The sequence below is a fragment of the Gopherus flavomarginatus genome, chromosome 2 (genome assembly GCF_025201925.1).
Source record: "Gopherus flavomarginatus isolate rGopFla2 chromosome 2, rGopFla2.mat.asm, whole genome shotgun sequence".
Classification (NCBI taxonomy): Eukaryota; Metazoa; Chordata; order Testudines; family Testudinidae; genus Gopherus; species Gopherus flavomarginatus.
The window spans coordinates 203768178-203786505 of NC_066618.1; the positions used below are offsets into that span (position 1 = coordinate 203768178).

An 18328-nucleotide genomic window follows, 5' to 3' on the forward strand; every position below is an offset into this window, starting at 1 on the left:
GATACTAACATAGTAAGAGCAATGTAATGTGGTGTGTGTGTGTGTAGGTGTATATATAAATCACATGTGGACCATATCCGACTCCATCTCAAGTTACTAGGACATGTTTTTATATTTTTAGAAAGAAGATAGTTTCAAATTTTTTTTTAGCAGATGTTCACAATATCTGCACCCATTTTAGTCACTATAAAAAGCCCATAAACTCATGCGAGAACTGCTGGAGATAAACTATCTTTCTTCATTCAAATTAAAACCAGAAGTTCCAACTTAACATTTTTTTCCCACTTGGAGAAAGGGCTGGTGGAACAACAAATACGCCAATAAACTAATACTCCAGATACAACGGGTGTACAAAGTACAGGAAAATAAATATATTGTTCTAATCTCTGGTCAGTGGAAAAGGTCAGATATTGAAATATTTGGATGGAAACATTTAAAATCATATTGATATCTACCACAAAGAACCATCTTAGAAGACATACTAGGCCTAGAAATAATGGAATTCCTGGGTCCTCCAGTTAGGGACCATTTCTTTAACTTGTCTGTGAATCCTCATCAACACTTACGTTGCTTTATAAGTAATCACCACAGAGTGTCACCACCTGATAGCATTAAATGGTAGACTTACTGACAGTGTCAGACAAGTCAAAAGTTGAATGGAGACTTTTTGAGACGTCTGGAGACGTCTGGGTAGTTTAAGAAAGAAGGCCACCAGTGAGGTAGCATGGGAAGCTTTCTGTCCTATGGACAAATGAAGGAATTGGGTCTGTACAGCTGTTAGTCTGGCACTTTTCAGGAGTACTAACTTCACTTAAGGGCAGAGAGGCAGGGCCGCCGAGAGGATTCCGGGGGCCTGGGGTCTTCGACGGCGGGGGGCCCCCGCTTCGGCGATAATTCAGCAGTGGGGGGCCCTTCCATTCTGGGACCCACCGCCGAAGTGCTCCGGAGACCCACGGTGGGCCTCCCCCGCCGCCGAAGTGCAGCCAATTGTTTGGTGGTAATTCGGTGGTGAGTCCTGGAGCGGAAGGACCCCCCGCCAGCGAAGACTAGGAGCGGAGGAAGCTCCGAGGGCCTGGACCCCGCAAGAGTTTTCCAGGGCCCCTGGAGCGAGTGAAGGACCCTGCTCCAGGGGCCCCGAAAAATTCTAGTGGGGACCCCTGCGGGGCCCGGGGTAAATTGCCCCTCTTCCCCCCCCCCCGGGTGGCCCTGCAGAGGGGAATAAATGATCACAAAAAGCAGCTAATAAGAGGTAAGCTCCAGCAAACATGACATGCATTGACACAGAGTGTAAGCTACTATAGGAGCCAGTCATTTGCCTTCTGTCTCTTCTAACTCATACCATATCAACTACTGTAAATTGGGCTACAAACAAATATGGAACAATTGTTTGATGCCATAGATTTACACCAGCTGAGGAGCTGGCCCATGGAATTTAAATTGTGAAAGATATCTAGCAGAAATAGTTCACTGCCATTCATTGCCAGATTAATCTCTGATGGAGGCCTATTTTCATGACTATACAATAGTAGAAGTCTAGCAAGAGGAAGACTACCACAATATACTCTTATATTGGTTTCAGATTAAAAAAGTATGGTCCTCATGGACTATAAATGCCACTGAGTTTTTGGCCGCCTGGCCAGTTTTTATTCGAAACTCATTCCAGGCACAGCTGGGAATGTTGTCTCTAACTACTAAAGGCCAACTCTGAACACTGAGATTGTGGAACAATTGACATTGTTAGCAGGAAACAGGGAGATCTTTCATCCAAAGCACATTGCAGCTGCTACAGATGCTAGCATAGCTTCCATCTGTGATAGAGATGAATGGTGTACAAGTGAGTTACTGCTGAGATACTGAAACACACAGAGAAGGAATCCTCCAAACAGGGGAGAATTGACTTTACAGGGAGACCAGGTATGGAATTCATTTTTTTACTTTCTTGTCTGTTTTTGTTCCCTCTAAAACAGAGGGCAATCTAAAGTAGTAGATTCTACCCCCAGCCACTCATTTGAGGCTGTATATTTTCAATGGAGGGAGTTATGATTTTGGAAGAGGCACAGGAAGCAGTAAAATTTTACCTGCTCTATGAGTTTAGTAGGGCTAGTCACATCACTATTATACTGCTGTATACAGTATTTAGGAGAGGGGATGATTCAAATAATCTATAGATTTTTACAGAAATTGAGTTTAGAAAGCAATTGGGAGAGAACACTAGAATATATGATCACCTATTTGGGGCATTTCTGCCATGGATATTGATCAACTAAGGCATAATTCTACAAGGAACTGAGTGCTTTCTATGAGATGTTATACATATTTAACTGGTTATAGCGGGAATTGAGGCACACAGTAGCTCATTGAACCATTCTCCAAGTCTCCATCATGCTCTAGATCTAGTTTTTATGCCCTCTGCTCTTTCCCTCACCATTTACCTGAAATTCTGCCACACTGCAGCTTTAATAATGTATTAAATTCCCTCTTCTTGATGCGTCCTATCCCTTGCATCAATCATGCCTTGAATTCCACCCCAGTAGCCTCCTGGTTTCAAGACCCAGCATTGTTTCATTATATATTTCTGCCTTACTTTATTCTAGCTTTTCATTTCCATCACTTCTCCCTCTCATCATCTCTCTAGGGCCACAAGCTGGCTGGCTGTGTTTATTTTAAGAGTGTTTGGGTCTACTCTTGTACTGAGCTATATTAAAGCATATTTATAAGTAAATAAGATAAACAAATAGTATAGTGTTTCACATCTGAATACCTCAGTCAGTCACTATCTTTTAATTATGCATCTTGGCATCTTTAATTCTTCAGCATCTAATTTTCAAACTCTTCAAAAGATGGCTTAGAAGTCAGCAGCATATATAGTCCCCTAATCCTGATATTGATGTAATGTAGCAACAGTATCATATGTCTATGCTGTACATATAGATTTGGCAGAATTCAGTTTTTGTTTATAATTTACACATCTACCAGTGTTGGAGCTCTTATTTTTATCTGTATAAAATCAGTTGTGCAAACAAATAGGTTTTAAGCATTTTTTAAATTTTATCAATTTAATGTGTTTAGTTGCAGGAAATTATGGCAGTGTCATGACACTACAGGTTGAGATTCAAGAAGTTAAAGCTTTATAACCATTAAAACAAAAGTGTCTACATCACATGTCAAAAGATACAAAGTAAAAATCATTAGGTCAAATTAATAAGTTCTCAAGCAGCCTTTTTCTTATCTCTATGGATTTTGATTATTAATGGAAACATTTGTCAGTGTGCGTTTATGCAGATGTCTACATGTACTGATATTTACCAATAAAAACCCCTAATCTTTCCAAGCCTGCATGTATAGCAGGTAGAGTGTGGGTATTACCAACATCAGAAGCAGCAAAGGGTTGAGTCGTGGGCCATAGGTCTTCTTTGACTTGTGCCAGGAGCTGAACTGCCTTTTGGGAAAAAGGGGAAGGGTCATAACATTGGCTGCTGTTCCCTTGGGTCTTGTATAAAGTGGAATTGAACTCAACTTGAGAACTGAGCCTACTGAGCCTGATCCAATGCTCACTGAAGAAGCCTTTCCATTGATTTAGGTGGACATCAGATCAGACTCGTTGATTTCATTAGGATTGGAAGGTGCTCAGAACCAGTCAATATACATTAAGATAAAGAATTTTAAAGGATTCAGTTTTATGTTTCTGTGTCCATTAGTAGTGAAGTATAAGTTTGACAGGAGGTATTTTCTAGTTCAGGAGCAAGGAACTGAGTGACAATGTTTTTAAAATTCATTTTCATACTGATCTTATATTTTCCAAGTTTTTCATTCTTGCAGTTTCATGGACACAGGAAAAAATCCTGGGGCAAACTTTGTTCACTTTAGTCACCAGGATTAATTTCATTGGCATAGGTAAGGATCCAATTCCTGTTTTCATTATTATCGATCTGCTTAATTCCCACCCAAAATTATAACTCTTTGTGACAGACTAGTTTCCTCTTGACCAATTATGATGTCACAAAGAGTAGGAAATAAAAATAGGGATTAAGCACAAAGTATAGATGAAATCCTACACAGAGTTCCTGTTTTAATGCCCATCTTCTTAATCACAAAGAACATAGAGAAAAGAAAGCTAGAAATAGTTGACTTACTGTGGCATAGGAATGACATTCTTTCTATGGACCATATTGTTCAATGTTTTCCTGTGGTCAGTGGCTTTTTTTAGGACTAGAATACAGAAATACCACAAGCACTGAGTAAGAGGCAGCACATAGTTGTAAAAGTCACAGTTTGGTCCCTAGTTAATCTCTCAATCTTCGTCCTTGCTCCAGGGAGATGTAATATGTCAACCCTTTTCCTGATGCAAGTTGCTTCTCCCACCATGTCTTAGCTATGCTGACCAAAAAACTAAGCTGTGGAGTCACTCTTCCTGCCACTCTCTGCCTGTTGCCCCTACCATGCAGATGAGCAAGAAGTTGCCACCTTGAATCATAACCACCACTGATGCAGCTCTGTCATAGTTCTCAGGCTGCTGACAGGCACCTCCTACCAGACAGGTGCTTAGAAGTCCTTAGGGTGCCTCCATTTGCCTAAGTAGGAGCCCCAATGGCAGAATGATAATCTTTTTGGATTGATGGGGGATGGGCCTTTTGGCTCCCATTGTCCTAGTCCCACTCAATTCTCAGATTGTTTAACCCCAACAGAAGCAGAAGGGAATGACACCAACCATCTAATAAGCTTGTCTTGGGGTTTACCCAATTTGTCTTTACTGCCAGTATCCCGGAGTCAGTTTCCCTGTATCCAGGGTGGGCGGGGGGCAGCAGTGGCACAGGGAGAGAGGAATGACACAAAGAGCCTTCCCGAGGGCAGTTCCCTAAAGGCTTCCAGGAATCCCCTTTGGGAGCTATAGCACTGCCATCTGGTCTCTCCCACCACTGCTCAGCAACTGCTGGGAACTTCATGTTTCTAAATCTTATTCCACCCTTGACATGATTGATAGGGCTGGAAGGGCAGGGTTTATACACCACACCATAGGCTGTTTATATGCCTCTTAACTCCCTTTTGTTAGTGTACAGGAAAAGCCATGTACTCTTCTTTAGATACCTATTGAAACAGAGGATGTCTCCACTGCACTACTCTGTAGTGTATTCTGACAAGAGGTCGGAGTATCTACATTATAGCTACAGATCAGGTGCTAAAAGATGCATACATACAGTAATAATGATTTTTATCTAAGGCTCTCAAAGCACTTTAGAAACAGCTGGCCAAATCCTCTGGTGATGCAAATTAGCCAATGGAGCTGTGCCAGTTTACACCAGCACAGAATGTAGTCCAATTAATTAAGCCTTGAAACACCTCTTTGAAATAGGGGGAAATGGGGCAAAGTGGTAAAGGACACTTTCTAAACTTGTTTCTCAGATTTTAGGTTATTTTTGCATCTTCCAGGTACCCTTTCCACATAAAACATGTCAGAGGCACTAAAGAATCCCACTTCCTCATCAGCTTTCTTGCGGAAGGTTTTGACCCACTGCTGAAGTGATATATTTATACAAATTACTTATCTGGGTTGATGTGGTGGAGAGGCAGTTATTGATGAGTCAAACATTCAGCCATTGGATAGTGTTGGACTCTAATGTAAGATTTTAAATAATTTTGTTAGATACTATTTGTGTCTAAATACAGAGAGTAACCATCCAGCTAGATAAACATGGCACAGTCATTTGTATGGTTGTCAGATTTTATTATGCAGTATATCTTCCTGTTCTATTATGCAAGATAGCAAACCTTCATAATAAGTGTGAATTTAAGGAATGAACAGGCCACATGAGGAAATCCCAAATGAAGAAAAAATGAAAATTAATGCTCATGGTGGTCACTGTAAGAACTTCAAAGGGCAAAAATCCTATCAAACCAATAGCGTGCTAGAAATCAATGAGCTTATTGCAGAGTCAGTCCTCAATGCTATGCTGCAATGTAGATAATCTCCATTATAAGTGGTTTTCTGTTATATTAGACCACAGAAATTTCAATTTCTTTAAAAATGTTATTGACCCATTGAAACATTTTTATGATCTCAGCACAGGAGAAAAAAAAATAAGGCAAATTTTGAAGTGTTATATCAATTTGATCATTGTTAAATGTAGTTTTGTTTTGATTTTGCTTAACCCCTCCGCACAAAAGAACATTTTTTTTTCTGCTGGTGTAAGTTGGGGACACTCTAAAGGAATCAAAGGAGCTGTGTCAGTTTAGACCAGAAGTCAATTTGGTCCTAACATTTACCAGGTTTAGTTGTTGTTTTGTGCTGCCAGATTCAATATTTAAAAAAAAAAACAGAAAACCCCCAAACACAAACATGTACTTGTATTCAGCTATTATTGGTATATAATAGTTTCTGGATCTGCTCCCTGCTGTTTTAACTATTGGACATACAGACAGGAAGACAATAGCTGCTTTTGTTGACTCTTGAAAGAATGTTGCAGCCTAAACCCCAATATTTTTTCCCCTAAAGCAGAATCAAGCTAACCCTGTACGTGTAAAAAAAGGTGATCATTTACTTCACATAATGAAGTTTGCCCAAGTAAGAGTAAAAATCAGTGTGATCCATTGGCTAATGTACTGAACTGGGAATCAAGGGACCTTAGTTTCATTCCTGGTTCTGCTACTGATCTGCTGTGTAATCTAGGAGTCATTTCCTGTTTCCACTCACACGTTTTGTGTGTCTTGCCTATTTATACTGCAAGTTCTTCAGAGCATCGGCCATGTCCTACTGTGTATTTGTATAGTACCTAGAACAATGGGGCCAGCTGATCCCACCTGAACTTTTAATAATCCTATACACTGTTGATGTCAGGCTTAATCCTGCACTCTTATTCAGGCAAAAACATTGACTTAAATTGAGCATTTTTTCCTGATTTGTGGGTAAACAAAATAGCATTTGGTTCATGCGCATCACAACCAGGTTGATGTGACAGATCATAAGTAGCAAGAGCCCATTGCCCTTTCAGTTGACCAGGTCAATGATCCACAAATGAAGAAAGGTTTCATGCGAAGTATTGGAATATCTTAGAACTTTCTACTTTAAGAGTGCATGTGGCTAGTTCATTGGGTAAACCTGTGTTTTCAAAATTTGGACACAAACACTGTTACTTAGTATACCACAACAGCTATAAAGCGAATATCGAGGCCTGTCAAATATATAACAGATTTGAAAGTGTTAAATATATATTTAGCTAATACTATATACATATTTATATAAAAAGACAAACTATTTATTTTTTTTCAAATCAGCTCTCACAGTTGCACATATTTTTTGTTTTATTTAAATTAGGGATAGTCAACTGTGATAAAAGATCATACTTCAGCTGAACTCACTGTTCACATTATCATTGTTTAAATTATGTTAAAGATGGTTTGAACAAATTAAATTATGTTCATATCAAGTTTAAATATTGTTGCTTCTCAACTGATCAGTGGCAGATATCCAATTTCTTCTCCAATAAGAAATTGACCTGCAAGGCTCCAGTGATGTTGGGTCTGTGCATATTTTTAGTACAACTTAATTTACAAATATACACCATTTTTGGAATAGAGGAGGTGTCAGACAGCACACCGGCAATTCTCTTTTTCCAGGCATCTTAGCCCAGCCACTAATGCCCAGTTTGCTGGGTGCAACTCTACCTGGAGAATTGACTCTAGTCTGAAAGATTAAGACAGAGAGCAGAATCCTTTGCTCCTTGCCATAGCTTCCCAAGAAAAGCTACAATACCACCACTAAAAACAATACACTATTTCTTCCAAGTTTAAATCCTGGCTCACATACTAAGAAGAACTTGTAACACTATGTGTAACAGCACCACTTGGTGAACCCTGGGTATAACAATATATTTATTTTGTTGTAATATTACTTGAGGGTTGCTGCCACCCCTATTGTGACTATTGATTTGCACTATTATGTTTGTGAAAACTTTTAACATCTAGTCAGATGTCTATATACGACAACCCTATCTGAAAAATCCATTATATTTAATAATGTGCTATGTTGCCTCCACGTTGAAGAAAAGGCATTGTTATGCTACAGCTGCTAGAACTCAATTACCATAAGCTTACCGTGAAATATAATTTTATGAAGTCTGTATTTCTACATTAGAAGAGACGTCTTTAGTTGCAAGGAGAAGGTTTTAATTGCTTTCCTTCTGCTGACCAGGATCAGCTGATTAGTATTCAGACTAAACCTTAGCCATCTCATTGTTAGGCACTGGAAAAGTAAGGAAAATGCATCATCCAGATGTCACAGTAAGTGGAGGAAGAGCTAAGGGTCATTGGGCCTGATTCACATCATCTGAGAATCAAGCCTATTCACATTCCAAATTACACAAATTGCCCCCTATACTGTTACATACACATGAAAAGGAGGAGAGGTGGTAGAACAGCATCCAGGAATTCATCGGGGTACATGGACAGTCACATCAGGCAAATAAAGAAAACCCTAAATGTATTATTATTAAAAATCTCCTAAATGTGGTTAGCAATGTTATATTCTCCTCAGTACAATTGCAAAAAGAAAGGAACAGAGCCACTGAGGAGCAAGTCCTAACCTATCCTATCCCTGTCAGATCTGTCAGATGAGTTAGCAATATCTTGTCATCAGCAGTATCAATAGGCCACTGGCAGAGCTATTAAAGTCAATAGGAACATCTGACCAAATTAGTGAAGCTTTTAAAACCAAAACTAAACTTCAAACCATTAAACTGATAGATACACAGAAATTTAGAATAATTCACATGAAGATGAAGCTACCCAATGATGGACTGTCCCGTAACATTCCTCAGAAAGGGAAGGCTGAGGCAGGGTGATAATTAATAAAGTCATTAACATTAAGTATTGGCTTATTAAGTAAGGCCATAACCCCTATTTGTTTGAGAACAGCCTGTGTTCTGCCTTCCCGAGGGAAACGTAGCAGGATGCCAACCACTTGCCTCTGTTTCCCTTCACCAAGGCACCTTCCACTCAGTTTCCAGTTGCCTTCTCAGCCCAAAGTTCATATTTAAATAGTATGGCAGGGGAAATAATTAGTTTATATAAATATAATTATATACATACAATTTATGTATATATTATTCTCACAGCAAATCAGTTAATAACTTAATGAAGTTGATAACATAAATTATTAACAACATAGTAAAAAAATCCTGATTGGTTAATAACTTAGACTAGTTGATATTAAAATGTTATGTGATTTAAGTATTATATGCTGCAAAGAGCCACAGGAGATGCATTGAAGAGCCATTAGCCATTTGTGAGCCGCAGTCTGACTATCACTGGTCTAGAGTCAGTAGGCCATTCACTAGAATAATTAATTCTAGTGATCTGGACTTTAGAGAAGTGTAGGGGACACTTACTTTTTGTCTCTACCACATCAGTGATCTAGAAAACATAGAGAGTCTCTCTCTGTTTTGCAATCAGTCAGATTTGGAATGAGTGTTTTTGTTTGTTTGTTTGTTTTTTGTTTTGTTTTGTGTTTTTCGCCACCAGTGAAGTAGTCTCCTTCCTTTCCTCTTTATTTGTCAGAGGTGGCAAAAAACACAAAAAGGCTTTGTGAAGACAAAAATACATATAATCTATTTCAAAAGTGAGAATTTGGCCCTCATGTACCTCCAATGTCTCTTCAATATTATCCCTGAATATCAGATGAGGAAAACTAGTGATGGATGTTCTCAAAGCAGTCATTGAAATTTCTGTAAAAGGTGATCTTAACCAGGTGCTGAAAAACCCAGTCACCATTTCCTTTCAATCATCACAATCAAAAGGGTTTGGCCTTCCTTTGATGAAGGTTCTATTTGAAAATTTGGCTCATTTGTTTAAAAGCTTAAGCATTCAAGCAGTTGATGTAGCATAGAATAAGTTAGTCTAGGTACCCAAAGATACTACAGAAAACGAACAACAGCTAGGGAAAGGATTGATTGTCAATATAGTTTTATGTGCGTGAAATGTGGTGATCTTTATTAGCATGGCACAAGGAACATCAGGTTGCAGTAAAATAATCTTGATGACATGGCTTGGAAATTGTAGGCCATTTATTTTCTTATTCCCAAGGTTGTTGTGGTAGACTCATGGGGAACTTAAAATTAATTACTCCCATTTCAGATTTAACACGGATTAAAAAAAAAAAAGGACTAGAAATAACAAAAATACGCTAAAGGAATATAAACGCGCAGATAGTTATTATATAAGAGATGTTTCCTTAACACTGTAGAATACAATGCAAATGTTCTGAATCCTATGCATTTGATAACAGAACGAGTGATTCAAACTTTTTCTGTATTGTTTTTTGCATACAAAAGAAAAATAATAAAAAACAATATGCTTAGTTTATTTCATGCTATGGAACTAAATACCAAATGTGTGAACAGTAAAGACAACCAAGCTAAACTGGATAGCATAGATTGAACACTCTACTTAGATTAATACATATTTTTTTAACAATGAAGTAACAAAAAAGTTATAGAAATATTTTAAATATAACCTTTTTTAAGGGAAACTTTATGGGCGCGTCTCTCTCTTGCCCATGAACCCTGCTTGAACCTTTGCTTCGTGCATGCCATATCCCATATGCAAAGTCACTCAAGAAGAGAATGAACAAGTACCATTTTTATCTCTGATGTTGTATGAACACAGCCTAAGGTGGTATGCTTTTTTAACACATGTTTTTACTAGTAGCCTGTGCTCTCTAAAAAGGGTTGACTTTTTGCTTTGTTTTGGGCTTGTTTGGTTTGGTTTGGTTTGGTTTAATGTTTCTAGTCCTCTCAGATTACTTTTTTGTTATTCACATTTGCTCTCACTCTTGAAGAAAAGTACTGTAGTTGCAAATATTTTACAGTATATTACAATTAGATGTTCACAACAACATTTATCTTGTGAATGAAACTCACCAAAGTATGGACCTTCATTTAAGATAGAAACTCCTTCCTCAGCTTGTGTGTGGCAGAAGTGAGGTAGGTAAAAGAATCTCAATCTCAATCTGCTGTTTGAGGGATCCTAACAAAGAATCACTCCAGATCTTCCTTACGCTTTTGTTCACAGTAATGCAAGCTACATTAAGAAGACACAATAAAACTAACATAGACATACTGCTTACAGATTCCCTAGATAATGAAGACCTCCCAGAGCATTTGATAACATTTCTGACTCATTTATGGTGTCCACAGGACAAGTGTCTTAGTTAACTTTAATATCCATGTGGGCAACACCTCAGACACAGTAGACCAAATCTTCTTGTCCCCTCAATCCAGTGATAGATTTCCAACATGTGACTTCATGTGCAACTCACATAGCTGATCAGACTCAAGACTGGATCCTTAGCCTAGAAGCAGATATCAGAAAAGGTAGGAGCAAACCTTTCTCCTGATAGAGCACTACCTCCTCAAAGCTGAGATCACAATAAAACAAGGAAATATAAGATTCTGCCTTTTATGGCTCACCCCCATGGAGCCAGATAAAAAACATGCCCATCTGAAGAGCTAAGAAGTGGACAATCTAGTCAGATTCTACGAGGTGGCACTGGCAGCTGCTACTGACACTCTCATGCCTACCTGTATGATTCACTTCCATCATTTCCACAGAATTCTATAATTACCAGTGCCTGACAGATCTGAATAAAACACGATTGGCTGAAAATGAATCCCAGTAAGACAGGGCATAGGGATGATATGGGGAGGGGCGAGGAAAACACGTTGATAAAGAGTGATGTGATGTTGCCATTCTAGTCTTCACCAGAGTTGTAAAATTACTCTTCACCCTTGGAGTCCTTTTGGACTTCTCGCAGTTGCTGGAGTCTTAATTACCTCCAGCTGTGAAAAACATCTCATTCTCCTTGAGACTGGATAAAAGACTGAGCCCCATTCTCTCAGATAATCGTTTTGTCACTGTGATCCAAACTTTTTGACCACCAAGCTGATTACTGCACCGTATTATCCAATGGAATATGCACTTCAACTTTACAAAAGCCTCAGTCAGTCCAGAATGCAGCAGCCTCCCTCTCAAAAAAATTCTAGCAGTTCATAGAATCTCATTCTGGTAATCTGCTCATACCGTGTGTCCACAGAAAATAAAGTCAGTTTCAAAATTGTGATCCTAATTATCAGGGCTCCATAGAACTGGTTATGGGCATTTCAGACAACACATCTCTCTAGGTGACTATAAGCTCTCTCTCAACAGCCCTGTTCCTCAGGAATTAAGACATTAACAACCTCAAGAGTGAAGCTTGGGAGAGTGGGATACAGGGCTTTCTCATCCACTGGAGATTATGATGACATGAATTAGAATTAAGAGGAAGAGGAGCATAAAGCAATAGAGACAAGAAGGGAGAGAGAAGAAGGAAATATAACTAAAAAAATAAATAAGCAATAAAAATTAGAACCAAAAATTAGTCTGACTGTCTCAGCTCAAGTGAGAAGGAAAATCAGACCATGGGCTAATTGCAAATGTTTGGCTTCCAACTCTTTAGGAAGTGCTCAAATTTTACAGTGATTGGTGCCATTTCAAAAATGCATGTGGAAGACAGAGAGAGAGAAACAGAGAGATTTGAGTTTAGAACCAAATCTATATTTTATACTAAACTAATAGAATCAGGTTCAGTGTTTCAAAAGCACTTACAGTTATAATCTGCAAACAATTATTTTTATGAACTCAGGACTGACCTGATAAGAGAGAGATGTTCTTAGTCATAGAACAACGAAATGTTACTTACAAGACTTTAAACAAAAGTAAATTAAATGTGATAAATTTAACAAATAGAGAGAGACATTTTCCTCACTCAAAACTTTCCCCGACAATTGAAATAGATTTCAGTTCACATTATGGTAAAAACAAAATAAATTAACAATCTGCTGTGTTTTACATTTAGTGTCATTTTGTTCATTCATTGTCAGTTTTCCTTTACACTGTGTTGTAGAGAAAATCTTGAAATATTCCTATATAACAAGTATGTGTCTAGAGACATATAGCTATGTCATGTAAGTGAAAGAAATACAAAACAACCAACTGCCATAGATAATACTCCTATGTTTTTTGGATCATAATTTCAGTTAAGCAAAAAGGCACATTTTGTTTATAAGTTTGCTTTGACATTTGAGTTCAGTCATCACCATGGTAGAATACTAACCTATTAGGTCATTTACATCATCTAAATGGGTGTCTGAATAATACAACATTCAAAGGGTAATTGAGAACAGAATAGGGATTGTGTCCCATCAAACCAGGCTTTATAATCAAGTAAATAATACTTGGAATGTATCAATAGGCCATGCAGATAGAATGTCTGATTGGCTGATATTTAGACAAGGAATTTGGATTGAAATTTGACAAGAACACTGGAGAAAAGAAAATTAAAAATATATATATAAAGATTTCTTTCAAAAAGAATTGTATTAATAGCTAAATTTACTCAAATCGGGCTAGTTTGAGTCTGAAAAGGTATTCTCTGTGAAACTAATGGTTGAAGACTGAAGTCTAGAGATCTGACAATTCAAGTGTGGTAGAGCATCGGCATCTAGCACAGCAATTATCTGCATATCTTCCACTTACAAATACTGTATTTATTTATTCAGATTCAGTCTTATATCAAATCCACTGCTCTGGGATCCCCTGCCATGCAGATACAAAATATCAAAATAGAAAGTAAAACTTGACCGAAGCAGAAGCACTTCTTTCTCCCATACTACTGAATGTGATTTGATCCAGGCATATGACTAATATAGTTTAAAACAACACAAACTTTCCAACAAGATTCAAATTCCACTTCAGTTGCCTCAGTCCTTTGCCGATGACCATTCAAACAGCCGGTCTTAGCAATGTGCCTGAAAAGTCAACAAATTGGGTCTATTTCTGACTTTGTGAGAGGTAAGAGGCCATTACAGAGAATGTTCTGTCAGCAGCGCCCTCATCTGTGTAGTGAAGAAGAAGCTCAAGAGTCTCTGCTCCTTGAATACCCAACTCAAGTTCACAAGTTTCACATTGTCACAATATACCACAGCAGGCCATGTAATACCGTCACAAACTTAACACTGCTGTTCGTTTGGATTTCCTTACTAGAATCATGTATATACTTCAAGAGCTTTCTATGGTTTATTAGCCACCTATTCATATGAAAATGGCTCAGACAGTCCAATCTGTAAAATATGCATTCACTTAATGCGGATCCAGGCATTGGAGTTATGTGGAATCTGTTACATACAAAGCTAGGCTTTGTTATTGGAATATTGCAGAGAGCAGAATGTGTGTTGGCAAATTATTTTTATTCACAACACCAACTTTAATCTCCATCTCATGAGTTATAAAATACCAGATGATCAAATAAGAAAGAAGAATCACAGACAGGTTGGATAAGATGCTTCTGGAGTTTTAATGTCCTGACTTTCAATACAGCTGGGAAGTTTCTTAAAAATGATAAATCCATGTTTTTGTAAATGAAATAGGCCATGAAGTAAACCTCAGAGTAGAACTGTACTTAATTTTTGTAACTATACAAAACAGAAGCCTTTGGAAGAAGAAACAAAAGTATTCTGCTGTTCAGGTGATTCAAGATGGTTTAAATAAGTGTTCATACAAGACTTTACTCAGAACTCATACCAGAGCTGCACCAATTTGTGGGGTTGGACTTGTTAAGAAGAGGGTGAAAAACCTTTTAATTAAATTATGCCCATATCTCTGTACTTCTTGCATTAGGTCAATATCATAAAGAGAAAGAGAACTCAAGTACTCTGGCCCCGATCCAGCAAAGCACTCTGGCATGAGTTTAACTTTAAGCACGTAAATAGTGCCATTGACTTTAATCACATACATAATACCATTGAAGGTAAATTCATGCTAAAATACCTTGTTGGATCAGGGCCAGACCACTGAACACCTAATAAGTTCATGCATGTGCTGAGAGGGACGTTTTTCTCCCCCTGTTCTAGACAGACAGAATAAAAAACATTCCGTTTCCTTTCAGGAAGCTCTGATATCCTGATCAAATAGGTTGAGATGCTCAGATAAACGACCATTAAAATGTTGGGATGACTACTCAAAATAAGCCTGTGAGATTTTCCCATCCTTTTAGACAGTGGCCATGCTGAGCTGGTACAACTGGCACTGAAATATTTAGTAAATCTATGACAGCCTAGAGAGACAGGGTGACAGTGTTTCCTACCTTTTCCAAGTGTCCCTCTTCATTGTAGTTTTGGCCTCTGTGAACAACTCCTTTAACTTAAAGGGCCAAGAAGCCCAGAGGGTTAAGTGAGCATGAAAACTCTCTAATGAACTACAACCAAATGGCAACCAGACAATTCAGCTTATATAACTGGATCTGACTAATATATGTTTGTTCTTCTGGGTCTGCTCTGACCCTCACTGAAATCAACACTAAAACTCACAGTAGATAAATTACAGTAGGCTCAATAAGGGGACCATATTTTCAAAAGCAAACTCACAGAGTTTTATTGGCAACATGTTTAAAGTTTATAAGATACTCAAACACTGAACATTCTGGTCAGCTCCAATTGGGATGGAAAAGCTGCATGTGGATCAGTGGAAAAGAAATGAAGAAAGACTGAGCTGTGTTTCTTTCCCCCATGGCCCTCAAAGAGGGAAGACAAGGAGAGACAGAGAGAGCACAAGTGCCCACTCCCTCTATTCACACCCCTCAAGCACCTCAGGAGGACAGAGTGGAAGTCTCGCACAAGTTTTTGCATTAGCTAGACTGGTTTGCCAACAAATAAACCTCATATAAAACCTGACAAGCTTCATCCTCAAACTATGGTTAGAAAAAAACGCACACCCAGTACACAGTGACAGTGAAGTGAGGTCGTACAAAGCACTTTGTATCAGGATACTAATATGACTTGCACAGATATTTTGTCATTATAGAACTCTTTATATCTTGACTGATGAATTATAAGCCAGGACACTTTAGGCATCCTGCAAATAAATATTTTTGGAACATCAAATGAAGACCCATGAGTCTCCCAGTAAAACTGGGACATATGTTTTCTTTAAGGCTCAAACTCTGGTTTAAACATAATATACAATCCATAGGATAAGATATCATATTTTATAGGAAATAAAAACACCAATGGACTTATCAGCTAATAGGCATCACTGAAGCAATGGGCAATAGTGGCAAAAAGCTGCTACAGAGCACCCTGCAGAAAGATCAAACTAAACTGATAAATTCCAGTGGAGGTTAGTGAACATAAGACATTTTTGAAGCATAAAATGCCCATTCAGCTCATCATGCATACTTTGTTATGGTTTACCTTATTCCCGTGGTTCAACTTCTCACCTTTTCATCATATCCATCAGTCACTTCCTTGTTTAGAAATAATTCTATGCTAGTAGTCTCTTGAACTCATTTATATTCTTTTCTTTATTGACATGTACTTGTATCTTACTCTATGGATTTATTACCCTTTGTATGAACCATTCTGCTCCAGTTCTCTATTTGTTCCTAGTGTAGAAAATTAGAAAATGTTCCCTACTTGCTGCATCTTTCACCAATGCATATCAGTTTTATCAGTGCCATTCATAAATTGGAAACCTAGATTTGAATCCATCTCTTGGGACCTGAAGACATATCTTTAGCTATGCTGACAGAGCTCCTATGTTCTCTTCCAAAAATTCATAACATAGGAATATTTCAAAGCAGGAAAATGTTGTTTTTTTTCCATCTGTATCCACATTTCTAAACCCATATGCAGATTAATAATAAACCCAAATATGTTCTACTTGAGCTTGATATGAAGAGGTATTGATATGATCTCAAAACCACATAGGTCTAGATTTTCTGCTCTTACTGTCTGCAGACTTTCCATTTCAGCTGGGTGCAGCAGAGAGAGATGATAACCAGAACAACACTTATAGTTCCCAGATTCCATATCTGGTACTATGCCAACAGTGGTCTCTTTGGACTTTAAGCAGCCTGGGCACTGCCCTAAGCTTTCCAGTTGGTAGTAGTCATCAGTAGCACACTTTAGTTACACTTCCTTTATGCTACCCACACTGGGGGTGCAATTAGTGGTGGTGGTGGTGATGGTTGCATGCATTCCGACTGAGCGCTGCAGTGTACAATGGGAATCCCCATTTAGGGAGATGAAGCCAGTTTCTGTTCTCCGTGCACCACGCTGGTGGTAAAAGAGAGAGGAGAGTGTAAGAGACTATCCCCATATATTGTATATTAAAATATGATTATAGCTGTATTTCAAAGTAATTTTTTTTTGGTTTGGTTTTTTTTAATTTCAAATAAGACACTGCTCTGTAAACACTTAAATGGGTTTAACTTTTTGACCATAAGCAGTCTTATTTTAATCAGACATATGCACAAATGTTTGCAGGATTGGGACCTAACTAGCTTGTTTCTTAAACTGTCAAAGAAATGCAGGGTTGGGTTTATTTTGAAAATGGATTTTATTTTATTCAGTTGATTGCTAACAATGGGCTGAGTAGGCTTTACTTGTTGGAAAGATTTTTATGTGTAAGACTTTGGTTTGTATTTGACTCAGGTAGGCATAGTCTGAAATTTGCTTAAATCTGGTGGCTGTTTAGTAGGATATAAAAAAATTAGATGGTGGTGACAGTACATTTCCTGGGAGACAAGGTTCTCATCAACAAAGCCACCTTCAAAACAAGCACACTTTGGCCTCTTCATAAAAGAGACCAAGGATTAAATGGGCTTAGAATAAGAACTATTCTCTCTCTCTTTTTCCTAGAGATGGATAGAGGTCAGGTTTGAGGCATATTGGTGAAGTGCTCCGGTGATAGCTTGGCTGTTGTAACAGTCCTTTGAGGCCCACTGCATCTGGTAGAATTTAACACAGCCTTGAGGTTTGTCCCTGGGCCAGCCCCAAGATCAGAGAGACATCTTTGCTCCAGCTCTTCAATTGCACAAAGAAGACCTGAGGTGCAACCACTGGTTTGTCTTCACTGTAATGTGAGCTTGTATTATCTACACTCAGGGTAACTCTTTGTGAGTTAGCCTAGCTCAAGAGTGACTGTCAAACAACTAAGCTTGCCAAGCTTCCAGGATTGTCCTGGAGTCTCCAGGATTTAAAGACTACTATTTAATTGAAGATAATGTCATGTGATGAAATCTCCAGGAATTCATTCAACAAAAGTTGGCACCCCTACAAACAACACTCAAGATGCACAGAGTGATTTGATTAGCAGCACAGAATAGCTGAGTCCTCACAGTATTACTAGCTGCAGCATCAGCCGCACTCATGCTTTAATGCACACCTTCTAATAGGCTGGCTAGCTCGAGTAACTCAAGCTACAGATATGCATGTAAGGATAGGTGTTGGGATGGAGACAACAC

The 18328-nt window shown here is 38.3% G+C and overlaps 1 protein-coding gene across 1 annotated transcript in view; it reads left to right on the top strand.

Annotated features, from left to right (window-relative positions):
- Positions 1–1736: 1736 nt before the first annotated feature.
- Positions 1737–18328, top strand: part of CDH19 (cadherin 19) — a 183755-nt gene continuing 167163 nt past the window's right edge. Inside the window, 1 exon segment of the mRNA XM_050938808.1 lies at positions 1737–1914. The gene's annotated coding sequence lies outside the window, so the exon portion shown is untranslated.